Source organism: Carassius carassius, chromosome 19 (assembly GCF_963082965.1).
Source record: "Carassius carassius chromosome 19, fCarCar2.1, whole genome shotgun sequence".
NCBI classification, from domain to species: Eukaryota; Metazoa; Chordata; class Actinopteri; order Cypriniformes; family Cyprinidae; genus Carassius; species Carassius carassius.
In genome coordinates this window covers 10,490,574-10,510,899 of record NC_081773.1, presented here as the reverse complement: position 1 = coordinate 10,510,899, position 20,326 = coordinate 10,490,574, and the positions used below count along the sequence as shown (strand labels likewise).

Below are 20,326 nucleotides of genomic sequence, written 5' to 3'. Positions count from 1 at the left end.
TCACTGCAAAAACACCCTCTTGGAACCTTTATTTTTATGAGTGTACAGTATTTACGTTCACACATATTGTAGAGCAGGTTTTATAATAGGTTAATTAGTTAGTGTAGTCTTTACCTCAGTACTGCGGTGAGCTGCATTTCCCCAAATCATTGTAAGGGTAAGTAGATCGTTGAGTTGTGGTATTAAAATACAGTGATGGTATCAGATGGTTATTGTTATGGTCCATGTTTCTGAATTATTACCTGTATTATGGTATTTACACACAATTTTGCCATGGTACTATCCTGGCACATGCCCTAAAATCACTGGACTCTTATTTTGTCTGCATTTTGAGTTTACATTTTTGAATGCAATTAATGCATCAGGAAAAAGAAGTCTCCTGGTATAATAATCTACACTTGTAGGTTCATTTGAAGAGAAAATGGTGATTCATGTTTTGATAGTTTGATGTCATTGTAATGACTTTACTGGTGTTTTTTGTCTGTTTCACTCTATTTAAACTCAATAACTCTGCCCTGGTCAGTAGTTACACAAGCAGATGCTTTTGGGCATAATAAGAAAAAAAAATGGACGGTTGGTTTCATAATCAGATGTTTTTCAGGCTGTTGGATGTCTGTTTTATACACCGACTGGACAATTTTATTTTGTATGAAAATCCTGGCAGTGGTGTAGTGCAATATCAAATTGAAAATAAGACCGTGTATATGGTAAATCACAGACATTATCAGAGAGTGCATTTTGTTGTCTGTTTCTTGTTTCTTGCTTTCATATGGATCAGATCGACCATGCTGTGTGTCGGCCATTAGAGCCTGTTTACCATGTTGTTATGGATATGCAGTTAGTCATCAGATCAGAAGCATGTGATATTGTACCATCGATTGTTTTGAGACCCTTGAAAAGCCTCTAAAACATTGCGGGAATGTGGTAGATGGAGATTATTTTCCCATGTTGTGTGCAAGAATTCATCCAAGCCTTTTCCCTAATTAAGCAGCGAACACAAGACGTACAGAGTTTGTTGGTTAGTTAGGGTTTAATGTGTGCTAACTTCGCTGCTGATGGCTGGGAATGTATTTTGGTTTCAGCCTTGACCTCGATGAGATAATGGTCTCTCTCTTCACTGGTACAGTAGATTAGGGAGAGGAAGGGAGGAGAAGAATACAAATGTCAGTTGTGTTCTACCCCTTAAAGGTGCACCCAGTCATCGTAATGAATCTAGATCATTTGACAAAAATGTTTAAAATGTACAATTGCATTGGAAAATATTCCAGTCATATTAAGCCATAAAAATGTTTCAGTGTCTAAAAAAATATTAAGCAGCACAACTATTTTCAACATGGATAATAATCAGAAATGTTTATTGTGCCCAAATCATAATTATATTTTACTATATATTCAAATAGAAAATTGATATTTTTAATTGTAATAATATTTTATAATATTACTGATTTTACTGCATTTCTTATTAAATAAATGCAGCCTTGCTGAGCAAAAATGACTTTTTTTAAAATCATAAAAAATCTCCCAAACCTGAACTTTTGATCAGTAGTGTAGAAGAATGTAAGGAACACAACAAAAGTCAACCAGGCAGCTCTGATGAGAAACAGAAAAGCCTGTCAATGTTGATTTGTCTGTATAAAGTCCAGGACCACTGGGACAAATAAGAGCCAAAAACATAACCCAAACACTGATGAGTGCATTTTGAAGTTGAATGGAGAGCATGATTGTGAGAAAGAGAATAATCCTATTGGGAATTTGCAGGATTTATATACAGCATATGCATTTAAAAACACAGGATTTGTAATTGCACAAAGCACCACATTTTTTATTTGATTGTGTCACTTTTACATTACAATACTGTAAAGTAACTAAGATACAGTGATCAGGTTAAGTGTAAGATGGCAATACCATGATCCATGTATATGGTACTTCAAAGAACTACAGTCCAGTGGTATTGCAATGATGTTGGTAGGGCTATTTGTTTTGTCAGTATTTTAAATGTTTTTGTCTTTGAATACAACAAGTGCGTCCACAAAACATCACCCATTATATTAATCCAGACAGTTTCCGGCCATGTAAATAACCCCAGTATTATTTTTGAGAAATGGAAAAGCTCAATTCAGAGGCTTTTTATTTTTTTATTTTTTTTATGAGTCACCACTTCAACTATGATTTTCAGTATCATCTCCGGTCTGATAAACCCCCAGGGTGGGCACACTGATATCAATGGCACATTCACATCGCCTATACCTATACAGTGCATCTCTAGAATAAAAGCTTCTTAACAAATTCCTTTCTGCGTCATCGCCATACTGAATCTCCTTAGCTAAAGTAATCCTTCTGGGGTTACATATTCCACCATCATCTGTCCAGCAAACCCACATGTCCTGTGAGGAATGCAATTTCAGCTTTGCGGTTGTGACTACAGAGGTAAGACCACACAAGGAGGTTACAATGGAGACAAACACTAATTAAAAATGTGGTCTTGTCCAACCATGCAGGTGAGCCGGTTCGAGGGCTCATCACAAGCTCATTTTAAAGCCGTTAGGAGTTGCCACAGTGATTTAGATCGGAGTTAGACTGGGGACGGGTAGTTAGTTTCACTTGAAGGAGTTTAGCGCCTTAATGTGCTGCCTTTAGGCTTGGGCCCAACCAGCAAGAGGATGTTGTGTCGAGCATGGAAAAGATTAAGATGAAGGGTAGGCTGTGCTGTGTTTGAGAGTCATTACCCCGTCTGTGACCGCTGTGAGAGCATAAAGCTATGGATCTTTTGCCACTCTGCTAAGCCCATCAGCACTCATTACTCACACACGCTCACATATGTGTAACATGGCCATTAAGTCTCTGGCAACAGTTCATATGCAGTATTGGCACTTTTTAGAGACAATTTATGAGATTCTAGCTGGGCCATGAAGAGAGATTTTGTGTTCTTGATCAAGGACGTTCTGTGGAGCATCCAGTACTTTGCATCAGTTGCTAGATAATGGACTGTGCATGAAGTTAGAAACACATCTTGACCTTACGTCTTATCTTGGACACCTCGATGCTAAACTAGCAGCTTATTTTATTTACAGTTGCTGAATTCCTCAGGCTTTGCCATGTTTATTGTAGCTTAAAGTTCACAATGTTTTTGGTTTCAATTACATTCAATTTTTACATGACTTTATCCAAACTGACTTTGAAGTTTATAATAGGATTATAATACAAGTTTGTAATACATTTATTATACACAAACCAACAATATTAGCAATTGTGCTAATGTTTTTAACTTGGTGTAGTACTGTACATGCTAACACTGTGCTTTTTGAACACGTATCATGACATTTTCATTACGTGTACCATGACAGTACCTTGTTGATGTACCATGAAAAAATATATATTTTTTTTATTTTTATTTTTTTACAAATATCATGACAGTACCATGTTTTTTGGACATTTACCATGACCATGTTTTTTTTTTTGGAAATGTACAATGATGACAATAACATGTTTTTTTGGCAGGAAACTTTGTATGTCCATTTGTTCTCAAAGATACCTTGGAATAACCATATACAAATAGTTGTACAAGAATATGATGACAATCATCATATCATGGGTCTTCGGGGGTCTGCAGTGGCTAATATATTTTTATTCGTAATCTAATTTTAATTTTGTTAAACAAAATTTAATAGGCTATTATTGTGTTAGCCTTTAACTAAATTTTTAAAAGCATTACAATTTGAAATTAAGTTAATATTCCACTAAATATTTGTATCTACTATACAAACATTATTTTAGGCCAGGCATAATGATAATTTTATTCAGATTCATTTCAGATAATTTGTATTCAAATATAAGCCTATGAGTTATGAGTATGAGTTCCTTGCTTCATCTCTGTCTTTAAAAAAAGTTGTACTCCCCCTGATACGCTGTTGCTACTTGAAAGTGGTGCTCTGGTTTGCACATTTCTTTCTTTTCATCACGCAGAAGGGGTTAACATAAAATTGCACACGGGGACGTGTGACGTTGGATCCCGTTCTGTAATTACCCAAATATATGATTTCAAACGTCTGGTTTTAATATCGTCTCCTTTGAGGTTTTTTGTCACTCTAATTTGAGCGTTTGATGAGCAAAGATAATTATCTCAGCGGAAAAATAAAACGAGCATAAATTAGCACAGACGTGACTGTGTTTGATATTTCCTCATTTTCTTTGAAACACACCGTGGTCCAACCGCAGCGGTGTGTTTGTTGCCCTGTGTCTTACGTGTTACCCCCCTCCCCGTCTGCGTCTGCAAGCTCAGTCGGCCTTAAGGAATTTGCCCGTCTGTCTGTGGGGGAGGGCAGGAAGTGGGAGTTGGCTGTCTGACTCTGTCAAGCATTTCCACGTTTTTTGATTTGTACTCTGATAGCGCTTCAGTATGGGTGCACTGTGTGCATTGCGTGTGTGCGGCGGCACTGCTCAGCACAGTATTGCATGTCATGTCAGCTCGGCGTTTGCCTTTCATGCTGCGAGTATCACATATATATACAGCTGTCTGTAGTGTGACAGTTGAAAATAAAGCAGCAAACGTATAGATTTTCTGTTATTGAAGTTTTCTTTTTTGAAATGCATTTCCACTTATTTGTGTGTTTTGCCGTTAGTGAGATGGGGGTCTAGAGTGTGTAGCCCTGTACTAGCAGGATTTAGACTAAACAATGTGTCTCTCGTTGGCTCCAGAGCTAGGCGGCTGAGTAGGGGGAGGAAAAAGAGAGAGAGAGAGAGAGAGAGAGAGAGAGAGAGAGAGACATTCCCTTGCGGTGACACTGAACCCCCCTCACACATTTACACAGCTGAACTGATTGAATCTGAGACCCCTCCTCTGATAGTCTCCCCCTCTTCCAAACGCAGTTCACACTAATTGAAAAATCATTTCACTTGAGGAATGTAATGTGGCCCCTTTGCAGTTCTCCACATTGCTTCGGGGGCAAAACACCCTATTCCAGATCTCATTCCGATCTTGTTCTTTTTATGCGCCTCTAATCGCTTGGTTTCTAAGCGCTGCTTATTTCTGTGTTATGATTTTCCTTGCTTACTCCCGTCATAAAACTACAACTCCGTTTTATGGCATCTTTGTGGGGTTTACAGTCCCTCAGAGTTGGATGGCGCACACTGTGGTGGGTTAAACACACACCAGTGGCTTGATGTGAGCCGATGCTCACCGCTACATGGTTCTGGCAATTCTGCACCATGCTTTCTACAGTAACTGTAATTGTTTTTACATCTACCCTGCTTGATAAGATATATATAGTCTTTGTGTAGTGAGAGCAACAGGGGTGCAGACTGTTTAGTCTTGCCAAGTGTTGACTGTTGTTATTAAAATTGGTACATGTTATAGATTATTATGAAACTTAGTTTGCTCATTACCGTCCGTCCTGCATTTCATGATGGTATTTGGCATATTAGCATGATTTCTGTAGGATCCTGTTCCACAGATGATGACTGGAGTAATGATGCTGAAAATTCAGCTTTGCCATCACAAGAATAAATGACATTTCTATTCAAATAGAAGATGGTTATTTTAAATTGTAATATCTTACACAATAACACAGTTTTCACTATATTTGCAGCCTTGGTGAGCATAAAAGACTTTTTTGAAAACATAAAAAAATCATACCTGCCTCAAACTTTTGAATGGTAGTGCATGGCTGTGTGGATGTTTTCCATTTGTGTTGGTGTGGGGTTTTTTCCGCATTTTTTATTTTTTATTTTTTTATTTTCCAACAATCCAAAGACATGCATTGGAAAAAATAAATTTCCCTTAGGCGTGTGTGCATGTGAGTCCTGAAATGGACTGGCCAGGGTGTCCAGGGTGTTCCCCCAGCTCACAGTGCATGTCAGAGCAAATGAGAATCATGGGGTCAAAGGAACTGCCTGAAGAGCTTTGAGATAGAATTGTGGCACAGATCTGGCAAAGGTTACAAAAAAGTTTCTGCTGCACTTAAGGTTCCTAAGAGCACAGTGGCCTCCATAATCCTTAAATGGAAGACGTTTGGGACGACCAGAACCCTTCCTAGAGCTGGCCGTCCGGCCAAACTGAGCTATCGGGGGAGAAGAGCCTTGGTGAGAGAGGTAAAGAAGACCCCAAAGATCACTGTGGCTGAGCTCCAGAGATGCAGTCGGGAGGTGGGAGAAAGTTGTAGAAAGTCAACCATCACTGCAGCCCTCCACCAGTCGGGGCTTTAGTGGCCCGACGGAAGCCTCTCCTCAGTGCAAGACACAAGAAAGCCTGCATGGAGTTTGCTAAGAAACACCTGAAGGACTCCAAGATGGTGAGAAATAAGATTCTCTGGTCTGATGAGACCAAGATAGAACTTTTTGGCCTTAATTCTAAGCGGTATGTGTGGAGAAAACCAGGCACTGCTCATCACCTGTCCAGTACAGTCCCAACAGTGAAGCATGGTGGTTTTTCAGCTGCAGGGACAGGACGACTGGTTGCAATCGAGGGAAAGATGAATGCGACCAAGTACAGGGATATCCTGGATGAAAACCTTCTCCAGAGTGCTCAAGACCTCAGACTGGGCTGAAGGTTTGCCTTCCAACAAGACAATGACCCTAAGCATACAGCTAAAATAACGAAGGAGTGGCTTCACAACAACTCCGTGACTGTTCTTGAATGGCCCAGCCAGAGCCCTGACTTAAACCCAATTGAGCATCTCTGGAGAGACCTGCAAATGGCTGTCTACCAACGTTTACCATCCAACCTGACAGAACTGGAGAGGATCTGCAAGGAGGAATGGCAGAGGATCCCCAAATCCAGGTGTGAAAAACTTGTTGCATCTTTCCCAAAAAGACTCGTGACTGTATTAGATCAAAAGGGTGCTTCTACTAAATACTGAGCAAAGGGTCTGAATACTTAGGACCATGTGATATTTCAGTTTTTCTTTATTAATAAATGTGCAAAAATGTCAAAAATTCTGTGTTTTTCTGTCAATATGGGGAGCTGTGTGTACATTGAGGAAAAAAATTTACTTAAATGATTTTAGCAAATGGCTGCAATATAACAAAGAGTGAAAAATTTAAGGGGGTCTGAATACTTTCCGTACCCACTGTATATATATATATATATATATATATATAATGGCCCGTTCTCTAATATAAAGGTGTACATTAATTGTCTAGTGTTTATCAACACTGTGATGTTCACTGTGCTTCTGCTGTCATTCTGATCGACTTTAGAATTCACACAGGATAGAGTAAAATTCCAATTAGCCTATATTCAACACCAGTAAACATTTAGTTAATCTAATAAGCTAAATTTGGCAGCGATTTAATATCAAAGCAAGTACCAGCACCTATTTTTTTCCCCTTTGAGCACTGAGATGCAAACACTCAAGCTAGCTCACATTAAAGTGCATTGTCTCTCCTCTGGCTGTCTGCCACATTCAGTCCATCGCTCTGTTCCTCTTCACCCCAGCTGTCTTTGAGCACCGTTGCGCCAGCTTTCAGAACCACGCAGCAGTCGTGAAATAACAGATGCAGCTTTGATTAATTGATTTGTTACGTCGAAAAGTGCTTAAAATTGCATTTAAAATGTGTGGGTTGTACAAAATGGCATAATATTTCTAAGTGAGTGCTTTTATTATGTCAAGCACTGCCATTTGTTTTGCACAAATCAAGCAGAGACGAAAGAAATCTCCTTTGGACTTACATTTATCGCTATTCCTCTCCTGCACTGTGCTCCTGTGATGAAGTTGATTTGTAAATACCTTTGAGTTAGACGAAGCTGGGCATTAAGCAGAATTTACCTCACAAAGTTGAGCCGCATTGCATTAGGAAAGCTTGGTGAGTGTCATAGCCACTCCAGTGCAGGGAGGGGGACCCGTTCTCTTGCCAACAGCGCCTACATGTCTGGGTGGTGAGAGGCAAGTGCAAAGCAGAGCTCTTTGGATGGGAGGTGTATTTGTAGAGGGGTATTTCAAAACCCTGGCACGGCTCTCTCGGTGGTCAGAGGCTCAATTCCGAAGCTTTTCGAGCTGCCCTCCGCCACAGTCACACGGCAAACCTGACGAGCAAAGCCAGTGGAAAAAGTGAGGAGCAGACAAACCTGTCAGCCGTTAAACACCCCTGGTCTGGTTGTCGTGTAGTTGTCGGTGCATGAAAGGACTGGGCTGCATGTTAATGTGGCTTCATTTTGAGGTAAATTTTGTATAACCTTTTTTTAAAGAGTTTCTACTGAATTATGGGCACACTTCATGTAGTTCTCTCACGTTCTTGTGAGGTTTGTGAGCAAACATGCTTCTTCCCCGTGGAAGATGACTGTTGACATTCAACATCAACATTAGCTCTGCCATCAACGATTTATGAATCCCAGCAAGCTGGATTCAAGATAATTTGTGTAGTATTTAAGTTTTAATGAGATACAAGTTCAGCCGGTGAAAAAATTTGGTTGCCGCTGTCAGGCCCTCGTGGGATTAATGTTGTCTGGACACAGTCGTGCAGCTACTTTAGAAACTAGGAGTTTGTAGACATGAGTAGCCCTAATGGTATGTGTCCTCTTTCCACAAGTTATGTCTTAGTCAAACCAATGGCCAAAAACAAAAGTGAAACTAAAACGTCAGGCAAGTCATTGATGTCAGGAGGGCACATATTTTAAAATCTAGCTTAAACAATAGTCAAGATTTTTTGTATTCATGTTTGTTTCATAAGGTTTGGAACACATTTAATAGCATTTTCAACAAAAGTTTTCATTGGCTGGCAAAAAATGTCATGGGGTGTAACCATCGTGTAGAAAGTAGTAATATACAGTGGCATGCGAAAGTTTGGGAACCCCTTGCAGAATCTGTGAAAATGTGAATAATTTTAACAAAATAAGAGAGATCATACTAAATACATGTTATTTTTTATTTAGTATTGTTCTGAGTAAGATATTGTACATAAAAGATGTTTACATTTAGTCCACATCACAAAAAACTTCTGAAATTATTAAAATATCCCCATTCAAAAGTTTGGGAACCCTTGGTTCTTAATACTGTGTGCTGTTACCTGGATGATCCATGACTGTCTTTCTGTTTGGTGATGGTTGTGCATGAGTCCCTTGTTTGTTCTGAACAGTTAAACTGAGAACTGTTCTTCAGAAAAATCCTTCAGGTCCTGCAGATTCTTCAGTTTTCCAGCATCTTTGCATATTTGAACCCTTTCCAGCAGTGACTATGATTTTGAGTTGCATCCTTTCACACTGAGGACAATTGAGGCACTCAAACACAACTATTAAAAAAGGTTCAAACGTTCACTGATGCTCCAGAAGGAAACAAGATGCATTAAGGGGTGAATACTTTTGAACACGATGAAGATGTCCAAATTTTTCTTATTTTGTTGAAATATAATATTTTTTCAATTAAGTTCTGCCATTCGTAAGCAACAGAAGATATTTGTATGTTTCCCGGAACACAAATTAAGTACAATTTACCTTGATCTTCAAGTTCCAAAAGTTTTCACCCCCCAGCTCTTAATGCATCTTCTTTCCTTCTGGAGCATCAGTGAACGTTTGAACCTTTTTTAATAGTTGTGTGTTTGAGTGCCTCAATTATAAATAAAAAAATAACATGCATTTAGTATGATCTCTTATTTTTTGAAAATTATTCACATTTTCACAGATTCTGCAAGGGGTTCCCAAACTTTCGCATTCCACTGTATATTATATTTACTTTTTTACGTACATTTATTATTATTATCATTATTATTAATTCATGAATTATGTTTTTGGGTCGCACCATGTGACATTTAACAACCTGAACTAATCTTGCATCGTCATGAAGAGTTCTAAAGATTATATTTTAGAAGAATTATGGACCTTGACAAACAGTCATGAGGGTCTGCAGGAGTCCTTTCTATGATGTAATTTCCTGTTTTGTTTTTTCAGCCTTCATTTGGTATGTTTTTCAAATAATAATGACCAGTGAAGCAGTTTTTGTTGCTCTATGAAATTGGCCTAATATGATTATTCATTAATCATCTGCATTGATATATTTTTTGCTCCCGAAAAGTCAAAAATTAATTTTAATTATTAAAGATGTGTATTCATTTTGAATGACTTTATTATTAATCCCAAAGGGACGTTCAAACGTCACAGCAGAGCTCACCACACAATAAATAAATGAATAAAATAAATAAAATACTGCATTCCATACAGCACCCCTTTGTTTCAAGCATCAAAGTACACACTACTCCATAATTAAGTTACAATATACACTTAAAATTCAATATCAGTCATCTAATATGTCATTGATTATACAATCTAACAGCTGTTAGTAAAAATGATTTTCTATATCAACTTCAAGTCATTATATGTATGTAATTTAGTTTGAAGTAATAGATTGAAAATAAACATCACGTCATTGACCTATGCAGTGTATGACTTGCAGCACAGTTGTGGTCTCTTTTGTTTGCATTGTCTTGAAGCCGTATTGTTTTACAGGGCCTTGCCTGCTTTGTCTTCTGTCCATTCGTGTAGGTGTCCTCTCCTCGTATCTCCACGTCCAGCCATGTGGCTTGTAAGGAATGTGGCGGCACTCATGTTTCAAGGTCCTTCACCTTGTTAATTAGCTTGAGGGTGTGCAGGAGTGTCTTTAATTACTGTGTCTCTCTGTAATTGTTGAGAAAAGAGCCAGTCGCTTAGTGACACTAACTGTGGTCATCTGTGCTAGCTGTGGCTTTCTTTTTTATGAAGTAGGATCTTCTCGCAGTAGGTTCCCATAGTGACAGCGAAGGCCTGTGGTTTCTGCACGTTCAGCGAGTTTTAATTCACTCTACCACATTCACAAACCTCCTGATCCTTTATACGGATAATCTTGGACTTCCTCATTGCTGGTGGTAGGTAAACAAGCCTGAAGATTGCTAATCTGGGCCTTGCGATGGTGTGTGATGGATGGAGACGAAGACCGAGTCGCCATCTGGCTGAGTAGTGGTCTGATCTGCATGGTCTTAGTCCATCTACTATTCAGGAAATAGGATTAGAAAGTGCAGAATCTCTTTGGGATTTACGTTACTGCAAGCAGCTGATCTGAGATCTGTTTCAATGTTTCTCTCATGATGGAGATTTGGGTGACATTGGCAAAAAGACACAAGTGTCTCTTCTCGACCAAACGTACAGAACAATGCAAATGAAGCAATGATGGATGCAGCAACGAATACATAAAATCTATAAAAGGTGGATGATGAAGTGAAAAAAAACGGTTTCATTGATCAGATGAATAGGCCTGTGTCACATGGAAAAGCAATGCCACTTTGCAGTAGTGAGAAATGCATTTAAAAAGTAGTTACTGAAAATGAAAATATATTTTTGCTTTTTAAAATGTCATTTTTGAAATATAAAATATACATTCTAAGTATTAAAATATACAAAAACGTTGCAGATTTCTTAGTCACATACATGTGTTTTAATGGCTTAATGTGCAGTCACATTGTTTGTCAAATTTTCGCAGACATAATCTAGTCCACATGAGTGGGAAGAATTTGCAATGGGTTCAGTTTTTGTCAAACTGATTTGCATTGTTACCCAACATAAAGCTGCTTGGTTTGAAAGTCACATTTTAGTGAATGGTGCTTCTTCTGTTGACAATAGCCTTTTTTTATCTGTAATATTTTGTCAAAATGTGATGGCACCTTTAATGCGAGGAATGTTCTGTAGAGGTGTGTGTCGATACCTGGAATTCTGGAGAAAAAATGTAAAACAATATCAATCACTTAGGGTCATTTTAGTTTTAATTTAGTTCCAATCATGTATTTTGTTGTGGTTACTACTACAAATATCTTCCAACTAGTGAGGAACTCACCATATTCTTGCCAAAGCCAATATGTATTTGTTGCTTGCCGAGTGTGAACAGTCTCACTCTCATGTCTTAAATCTGTCTTCATTTTGACATAATGATTGCCATTGTCTACAGAGAGCCAGCACAGACTCTTCCCTCACCTGTGATCCACACAGGAATCCACTGCTGTTTTAGGTCATTGTAATGGTGGAGTGTGTTGAAGACTGCAGTAGCTGTGAGAACAGAGCGGCATCTGAGGGGCTTAAGACTGTGCGTCTCACCCCTCCCCCTTGCCAGACCACCTTCCTCAACCACTGGATTATTCCAGCATTATAGTTTTGTAGTTCCTGTATTCAACAATCAGCAGCAAATTGCAGATCTCATTGTAGTTGGTTAATATTCAGATGTTGGGTTTGCTATAATGTCATTCCTCTATTGCCCGTTCTATTTTAAAGGTGCATTTTGGCACTACTGGGAAAAGGTTTACCCATTAGAAACTGAAGTGTCTTTTTGTGAAAAGTCATTGGAGTATTTTGCCATGTTAAAATGACATGACCTTCACTAAATGTCAGAGAGAATCCTCACGCTCATTGACGCTAATAAGGTAGTGTTTGTTTGCTGAAGTAAAGAGTGAAAATTAAACAATGAAAATTGGTTTACCAGCAGAATCAATGAGAGAATCAGCGCCCATATAGCTGAAGAAGCAGAAAAGTGTAAACATTACACAAGGTGGGATGATTTGATGACAGAGAAAATCCTCTGAGAGTAGTGATGCTCAAGTTGCTTCTTTTTGTTGAGCAGTTAAGGAAATTAATTATTATAGACACTCTGTAAAACTCACTGTAATATAATTTACAGTACGGCCGCTCCATATACGAAGAGTACGCAGTTTGCGTAGGGAACCAACTCCCAGGGATGCACCATCCCAGTTGCCCGAAGCGCCGTTCCCCAATATTTGCATATTTGCAATATAACTTAGGGACCGTCATGCAATATTGTTATACACTTTTCTAACGTCAATAGCAATTGGACGTAATTTCTTGGACAATTTATCGTCCAGCAAAATTTGTTATCGTGACAGGCCTAGTAATCAAAGACAGATTCTATGATGGTGAGATCAGATCTCCATTTGGAGCACTGGCTGTTGTCAGACTGCTTGTGCATTCAAAAATCTCACTAGGTTATTATTAAAATTAATGGCAAAATGAATGTTAATGTAAACTGAAATTTCCTACTGACACACTACAGCAAAAGACAGAAATAACTGGCTTAAAACCCTTTTTTGGGGTGAAAATACTAATGTGCCTAAGACTTTTGCACAGTACTGTACTTTACAAACAACATTGTTGCTACTTTATAAAGAATGACCATACAGTCATTCACAGAACTAATTAAAGACAGTGACAGACAGCACTCATCTCTGATTGACAGAGATACAGTAGAAACATTATGTGTGGTTTTGTATTAAACAATGACCCAGATCGTGAAGTACATTTATTAGCCTAAGAGTAAGGGAAGCTTGGGAAATGAGAGCATGCAAAGGAAGGTGTGATAGCTATGGATTTATTTTAAATATTTTTAATTTTCTTTAATGTATCCACAGTTTTTTGTGGCTTTTTTTTTAAGCATCGGTTCAGGCACCGTTTAGGCATCGGTAGCATTTTAAAAGTATGGATATGGCACCGTTATCATTGAAAACCCAATCGATATCCAATCCTACAGCAGATGGGAGTTCAGTGTATAACATTGTGGTATCATCAGAGCTTAAAGTATTCAAAAAACAGTGATGCTATCATGCTAATGCTAGCTAAACAACTAGGAACTGAATTTCCTTTTAAAACCTATTATGATTTACTCTGTAAGCTAGGCTAAATTGTTCACTGTAATCTAGTAGTCTGTTTTTGGAATTATTATTTTTTATTATTACCTAAAACCAGAAGATTTAGTTCTGAGAGAAATAAAAACATGCTATTTTGTAAGAGCTGTAGCCTACTGGTTAGCACGTGTACCCAAACACATCGACTTGTTCCTCACGTGCAGATAACAGAAGTTTGAATTTGATACGAGTCAACGTTATCGTGCCACTTATTTGTATGAACTACCACTGTCAAAGAAAGTCTCAAAAAAATTTAGGAAGGCCAGGGTTGGTCTGTGCTTCATTGATGAAAAAATGGTCAAAGCTCCTTTTGCTCAAGCTGGAGATAATAAAAGTTAGAGGAAAGAGAAAACTGGGCTTGAAATGAGACAAGGTGTTGAAGTGAGGAAGAAATGTAACTTGTGACTCAAGCGCTGTGTGATTCATTCTGTTTTCCACCATTACTTGTTTATTCCCTGTGTTTTGATCCTCTTCTCCATCTCTGTTGATAAGCTGAGCCCTCATTGCATTGGGCCGCTTTGCTGCTTTTGTGCTATTCAAGTGTGTTTATGAGGTTTTTGTTTATTTCTCCAGCTCGCGGTGGAGTGTGTCACGGTCTACGTACGTCATCCCGCTTGCGATTTATGTTTGCTGCACTGGCGCCGATCACCACGTCTTTGTTCTTTTGTGTGTCGTGTGTTTGTTTAGTGTGTTTTAGCAGTGGCATATGCTGAGCTGCTAATGTAACGTCACAAACGCTGAATGTACGTGTCTGTCAGTGTTGTAAATAAGCGTCAGTAGACTGCCTGACAGTAAGTCACTGTAGTTTCTGTCTGTGGGGCCAGCAGGCCAGCCAATGTTTTCTTCTCTTTTTTTCTATCCTCTCCCCCTCTTTTTGTCTTTTTTTTCATGTCCCAAATGGCATCTGCAATGCTGAGGGGAGTCTCCAAATACTCATTAGTGCATTACTGAAATCTGAAAGTCTGCCAGCCACTCAGACGCGAGTCGGTGCAGTATTCCTTGGGAACTTACAGGGAGCAAGGGAAAGAGGTGGGGAATTAGCGCAAAGGAGGACCAAAAGAGAAAAATTATGTTTTTTTTTCTTGTTTTATTGTTGAGTTTTGTATATCTGCAGGCGCTATTGGCTGTAATTATGATCAAGATGAGGTGCTGTATGGTGCCGTTGTGCTTTAAATGACACGGCTGAGCTTCTTTTGGTCTCGACTTTTTCCCTTTGACTTTTTCTACTTCCTCGTCTCATTGGCACACATGAAATATGAATTGGCAGGATTAAGCCTGCGTCTTGCCCATTGAAAGTTTGACAAACGACGGGTGTCTGAGAGTGTGTTTATGTGAATATTGAAGGTGGGCAGGGTGTAAAAAGGAGCCCGGTGTGTTTGTGGTTAAGGCACTGGCATATAATCAGATTCAGCGTCGTCAATCAGGAGGAGCAGTCGCTTGCCTTGAGATCACGTTTCACACTGCAAAAGGTGGGCTTTTGCTTCTGGGCCTGACGCAGCTGCATATTAAACCTGCTCTCTCTGTAGAGTCTCATCTCTCTTCAGACCTAATAGTAGCCAATCATTTTGATAATAGGCTTTGACTCAGGCAATATTACAGATGATGTGTGATGATTTTGGTTCACTGATATGTGAATTATTATTATGTATAATATAGCTTCTTTATATATTTGGTAAGAAAAAAAGCATATCAATTACAATGGAAACTCACTAATTGACTGGTCACCCATTTATTATGTGGATTTGGGTTAGATTAGTAAACCATCTTGAGCATGATTCATTGAGGGACTGGCATCTGGATCTTTACTTTTACTGCCTTAATGCATCGCATTCCCTGTGCTGTTATCATACATACTTCCTATTCAAGGAAAAGCACAGAGGCTCATTGTCTCCACTATAATATGTGATAAAAGTATGCTCCTGTGTACATTACTGCCTGCCAATAAATCACAACGTCATAATTGTATTTTGCAGTAAAGCTCGTCTGATTTCATTGCAACCTGATGTCATCTGTCATCGTGATTCTGTCTCGTAAATATGCTAAGGAAACTGTCCCAACAGATGTATCGATGTATGTCTTGACTGTCCACCAGTTCTCTGCGCATCATCAGCAGTTCTCCTGGCTTTCATTGTCTTGAACACAAAATGCTGCTGTGAGCCCATTTAGCATTTATTGAGGAGCTAAGAGCTTTGGGATGGGTCCGAATCTAGGGCTATTGCCCCTGCTGGGACCCTTTCTTTCCCTCTCCAAGCCCCTCAAAGGAAGGGAAAAGGTGATGCTTTGCATGTGAATGTGCAACTCGGCCTCAGATGTGTAAATAGCAGGCTGAGAGAGTTGCTTTATTCTAGCGAACGTGATTTTGGAGGCTCTACTCGGGTTTTGGCTTGGTGTCATTCAGATGTAGGATTGGACTATAAATAGTGGCTGTCCCACAAGAGCTTAGCTGACCTTCTACTTTTCAACCGAGCATTGTTTTATTGAGCCAAGCTGGTGGCCTTGGGACAACGATTTGCTGTCATGGAAGCGCAAGACGTTACTGCTTCCGTAAATGGCAGACCAAAACTTTCTAAGCTCAGATTTGTGGTTTTAGAGATGAATAATTGGTGAACTTTTATGTGTGGATTTGACATATTACAGTATTTATGCATTATGAACAAATAAAAAATGTAACATTTGAAATTAATTTATGGGATAACTGCTTATTCAACTCTCTAGTTGGAAACTAGTGTTAAGTCTTGGTATGTTGAAATGTTTGGCATTGAAAACTTCTGTGCATCTACAATCCTGGTTGTTGTAGGCCTAAATGCAGCAGCTGACAATCAGGATTCGTTGCTTTGACTTATGGTTGCTCCAGTAATGGTGTGCTCCTTCCAATAATGCAATCAGCTGTGAGGTCCAGGTTCTGTTGAGCAGATGGATGAATGGAGGGAAAGTGAGCCGTGTCCAGGCGCTGGAGTGTGACCGACAAGGAGAGCAGGAGCTGTCCTCTATCTCTACTCTTACCATCAGTCTCGAACCCTGTCGATATCCAGCCTAACTGACCGTGGCTCACATAGAGACAGTTGAGCATGTACAAGCTCATGTCCGAGCATGACTTTTATTCTCAGATCATCATTTTTAATTAGACCATGGGCTGTATGAGGCAGGGTGAAACTAAATGAAGTTTCAGACTGCTCTTTCTGCTCATCACCGTCAGTATGTGTTATAATAATCATTAATTTACTTCCTCCCCAGTGATAAATCTTCCTTATTAAGAACTTCCTTCCTTAATGAAGCTTAACATAGCCTCATATCTAGGGTTATATATATATATATATATATGTTAATTAATCTCTATACATGTTGCAAAAAAAAACAAGGCAGAATGTAGATGGTAGTTAAAGCTATTTACTGGGTCAAAGACGCGATAGTCTTTTTTGTTCTGTCAGTTAATTTCTTAAAGCAAACATTGAAAATGTAACTAAAGCATGCAGTGACTTGATCTATGATAAGCATGTGTTTAATTTATGAACTAAAGTTAATTTTGAATTTTTTTGGGATGCATAAAGTCATAAAGATCAACTGTCCTCATATCTTAATAAAGAAAAACAAAGCATGTTAAAAAAGAAATTCTTCAAAAGTAAGTTGTAAGAATTTTGCATGATTGATTTTTTTATTTTTTAGAAAGTTTTAAAGTATCAGATAACTTGAATGAGAAGGGAAAGGGTAGTTCATATGGTGGTAAATGTAATATGACATTTATGAAATCCATTATATTTGTGAGAAAAAAAAATTTGAGAACATAATGATTTGGATGTACTTAATGTGTAAAGAAGATATTATGTTTAATTTAACCTTTTATTGAAAATAAAGAGTTTTAAAGTGAATGTAATCAATTCAATTTTATTTGTATGGCGCTTTTTACTGTAATATAATAATATAAAGCATTAGATTGCACTACAAAGATTTGGGTAAATGTATAGGCTATGTGTTTTCTTTATTTAAAGAAATAAAGTGATCAGAAGTGACAGTAAAATACATTTATAATGTCGCAAATAGGGATGTGCCAGTATCAAATTTTCCTGTTGCGGTTAATTGATAATGCTTTTATCACGGTATACGGTATTATCACGGTATTGAAATTTTGCTTTAAAAGGTGGTCATAATACAGTATAACAGGTTAAATAACTTTTTTTCTTATAACAAAAATAACTAAACATTTAAAACAATAAAGCAATACAGAAAAATATATAAAACTTAATTTCTTTACACGTTAAAGTGCAAAAGAACTATAAAAACCAATAGGTATCACTTTACAGTAAGAACTCATTAGTTGACCTTAGTTAATGCATTAACATTCAAAGCAAGGTTATTTATATAGCACATTTCGTACACAATGGTAATTCAAAAAGAAAGTAAAAAAAAGTCATGAAGAAAAATAATCACAAAAATAAAACAAGCAATTTAAGAACTTGAAAATGAAAATGATTTAAAAATGGACTTAAAATGAATTTAAGACAGTTTAAAAATAGAAAATGATTTTACATAAAATACAGTGCAATACATAAAATATAGTGTAATCAGTTCGGACATCGCATAGTGCTCATTCAATAAGTGCACAGCTAAACAATGACTAATAGCTACATTTACTATAGAAGTTATTAATCTTTGTTAAAAAAAAGTCTTAGTTTATGTTAGCTCATTAAATAACACAGTTGCAGTTCATTTGCAGTTTATGTTAACTAATGAAGCCATAATGTAAAGTGTGAATGAACAATAAAAGATCAAAACACTTTCAAACAATATCTAGGGCATTTATAGTCCAGATTAAAAAATAAAAAATAAAAAATGAATGTTTGAAAATAAATAGCCTATTAAGTCTAAATATTTCAGTAGTTGGCTCTTTAATAAACACCATAGGGAAAACACAAATCTGAATGGTTATTTAAAATTATTTAAATATGGTTTAGAAAGTAACAGCTGCTTTATTTACTGTGTTTACAGGGTAAGGGCTGCATTTAGCACCATCTGCTGTCAGAGAGTGAATGTGCTTTCATTCAGCGTGTCTCTCACTTGCTCCTCCATGTGCTTCTCATGCATGCTTGTTTACATCAGAGTGCATGCGCTCTTTCAAGCAGCAAACAGCGATGTTGTGCATTTTATGCAGTAGATGGGAATAGTATTCTTAAAATGCATTCCAAATTCTGAATAATTTGTAATGTATATTTATTCACGGTATTTAGAAGTGCTCACGATAACAATATCGTGCATATTAATCACCGCAATATATCGCATTACCGAATACCAGCACAAGTCTAGTCGCAAAATATTTCTGATTCAAATAATTGTTATTAATTTAAACTTTCTATTTATCAAGTGATCAAGAAAAAAAAAAAGAATACAAATTCTTTTGAACAGTGTAGATTTCGAAGAACTTGACAAAAATGTTTGATTGAACTTACTGTCATTACCTGCCCCATTTAGACATTTCTTGTGTGAATGACTACTACTGCCATCTAGCCAATGGAAAAAGGCGCGTATTGTAAAATACTTGCTGCAGGTGGAGCGTTTGAGGACATGTCCTAGTAGGAGTCTGACTGTTAGAGAGATTTGTTTGTAGTGCTAAGAGCGTGACTGCGACATAACAGGGTGTGTGCGTGCCTCTGGTGGCTTCCCACAGGTGGGCCGATAGAGGAGGAAGTGTTTCCTCGTTCTCTGAGAGATGTAATCGATTTAATTGCGTCTGCTTCTGTTGATTCATACTCGTTAAACGCTCTTCTTGGACCGCTGCCAACTCCATTCAGTCACCCAACTGAGAAAAACAGCCACAAGAGAAGGTTCATGTGAATGTTTTACAGTTGTCGCACTAATTAAAGGCGTCTAGTTTGACGAGATGACTCAAGGGCAAGTGCACTGTTCAAAAGGAAAGCAGGAACATGTCTAGTTCCTATGCAAACCAAGAGGAAAAGGTGTAAACGACTGCAGCCCTATACCAAAGTTTACTTTACTTTGTTTCCCAGTTCTCGGTCTGCTTTGCTGTAAGATAGCATCTTCACTCGCGTCACTCACAGGTTTTACATACGTGAGATTGTGTATGTTTATGGTGTGCGTGTTTAGTCTGCTGCTAACGAGACTCGACTCCGTTAGACCCAGACTCTGCTGTGTGATGTCTGTTGCCTAGGTGATGTGCTGGATGATGGGACAGCATGCTCTAGACAAGTGCATTTATTCTTCAACCCTATTAAACAAAAAATAATGTTGTTTGTTACTGACAAACAACCGTATTGTGATAATGTACCAAACATTTCATAGTTCAAATGTCCAATGTAGTTCGCATATCTTTGCCTTTTGTAAATAATTTTTTTTTTTTAATTTGACAATTTTTTACACTTTAATATTTTTTATTGTATTTTTTTTAACTTTCATTTTAATTAATTTTTTTAATTTAATTTAATCAGTTACATTTATTTCATGCTTGAATTTAATTACATTCCTTTTTTTAATTCAGTTGCAATTATATAATGTTTTAATTAAATGTGTTTAATTTATTGTTTTAATTCTGCATTCATTTAATGTTTTAATTAAATGTTTTTAATTTAACAGCATTTAATTTGTTTTAAACTGTATCTTATTTTAGTATTTAATTATTCCATTTGATTTAATGTCGAAAAGAATCCAGTTGTAAATTAAAGAAGTAATTACTGTT

At 37.6% G+C, this 20,326-nt stretch overlaps 1 protein-coding gene across 3 annotated transcripts in view; it reads left to right on the top strand.

Annotated features, from left to right (window-relative positions):
- bmpr2b (bone morphogenetic protein receptor, type II b (serine/threonine kinase)) overlaps positions 1-20,326 on the top strand; it is a 66,449-nt gene that overhangs the window by 1,485 nt on the left and 44,638 nt on the right. Inside the window, exon 1 of one of the 3 annotated variants that reach the window (XM_059499791.1) lies at positions 8,006-8,154. The exons of the other annotated variants lie outside the window; for them this stretch is intronic. The gene's annotated coding sequence lies outside the window, so the exon portion shown is untranslated. Of the gene's footprint in view, positions 1-8,005; positions 8,155-20,326 lie in introns of those variants that run through there. 3 annotated transcript variants of the gene reach the window in all.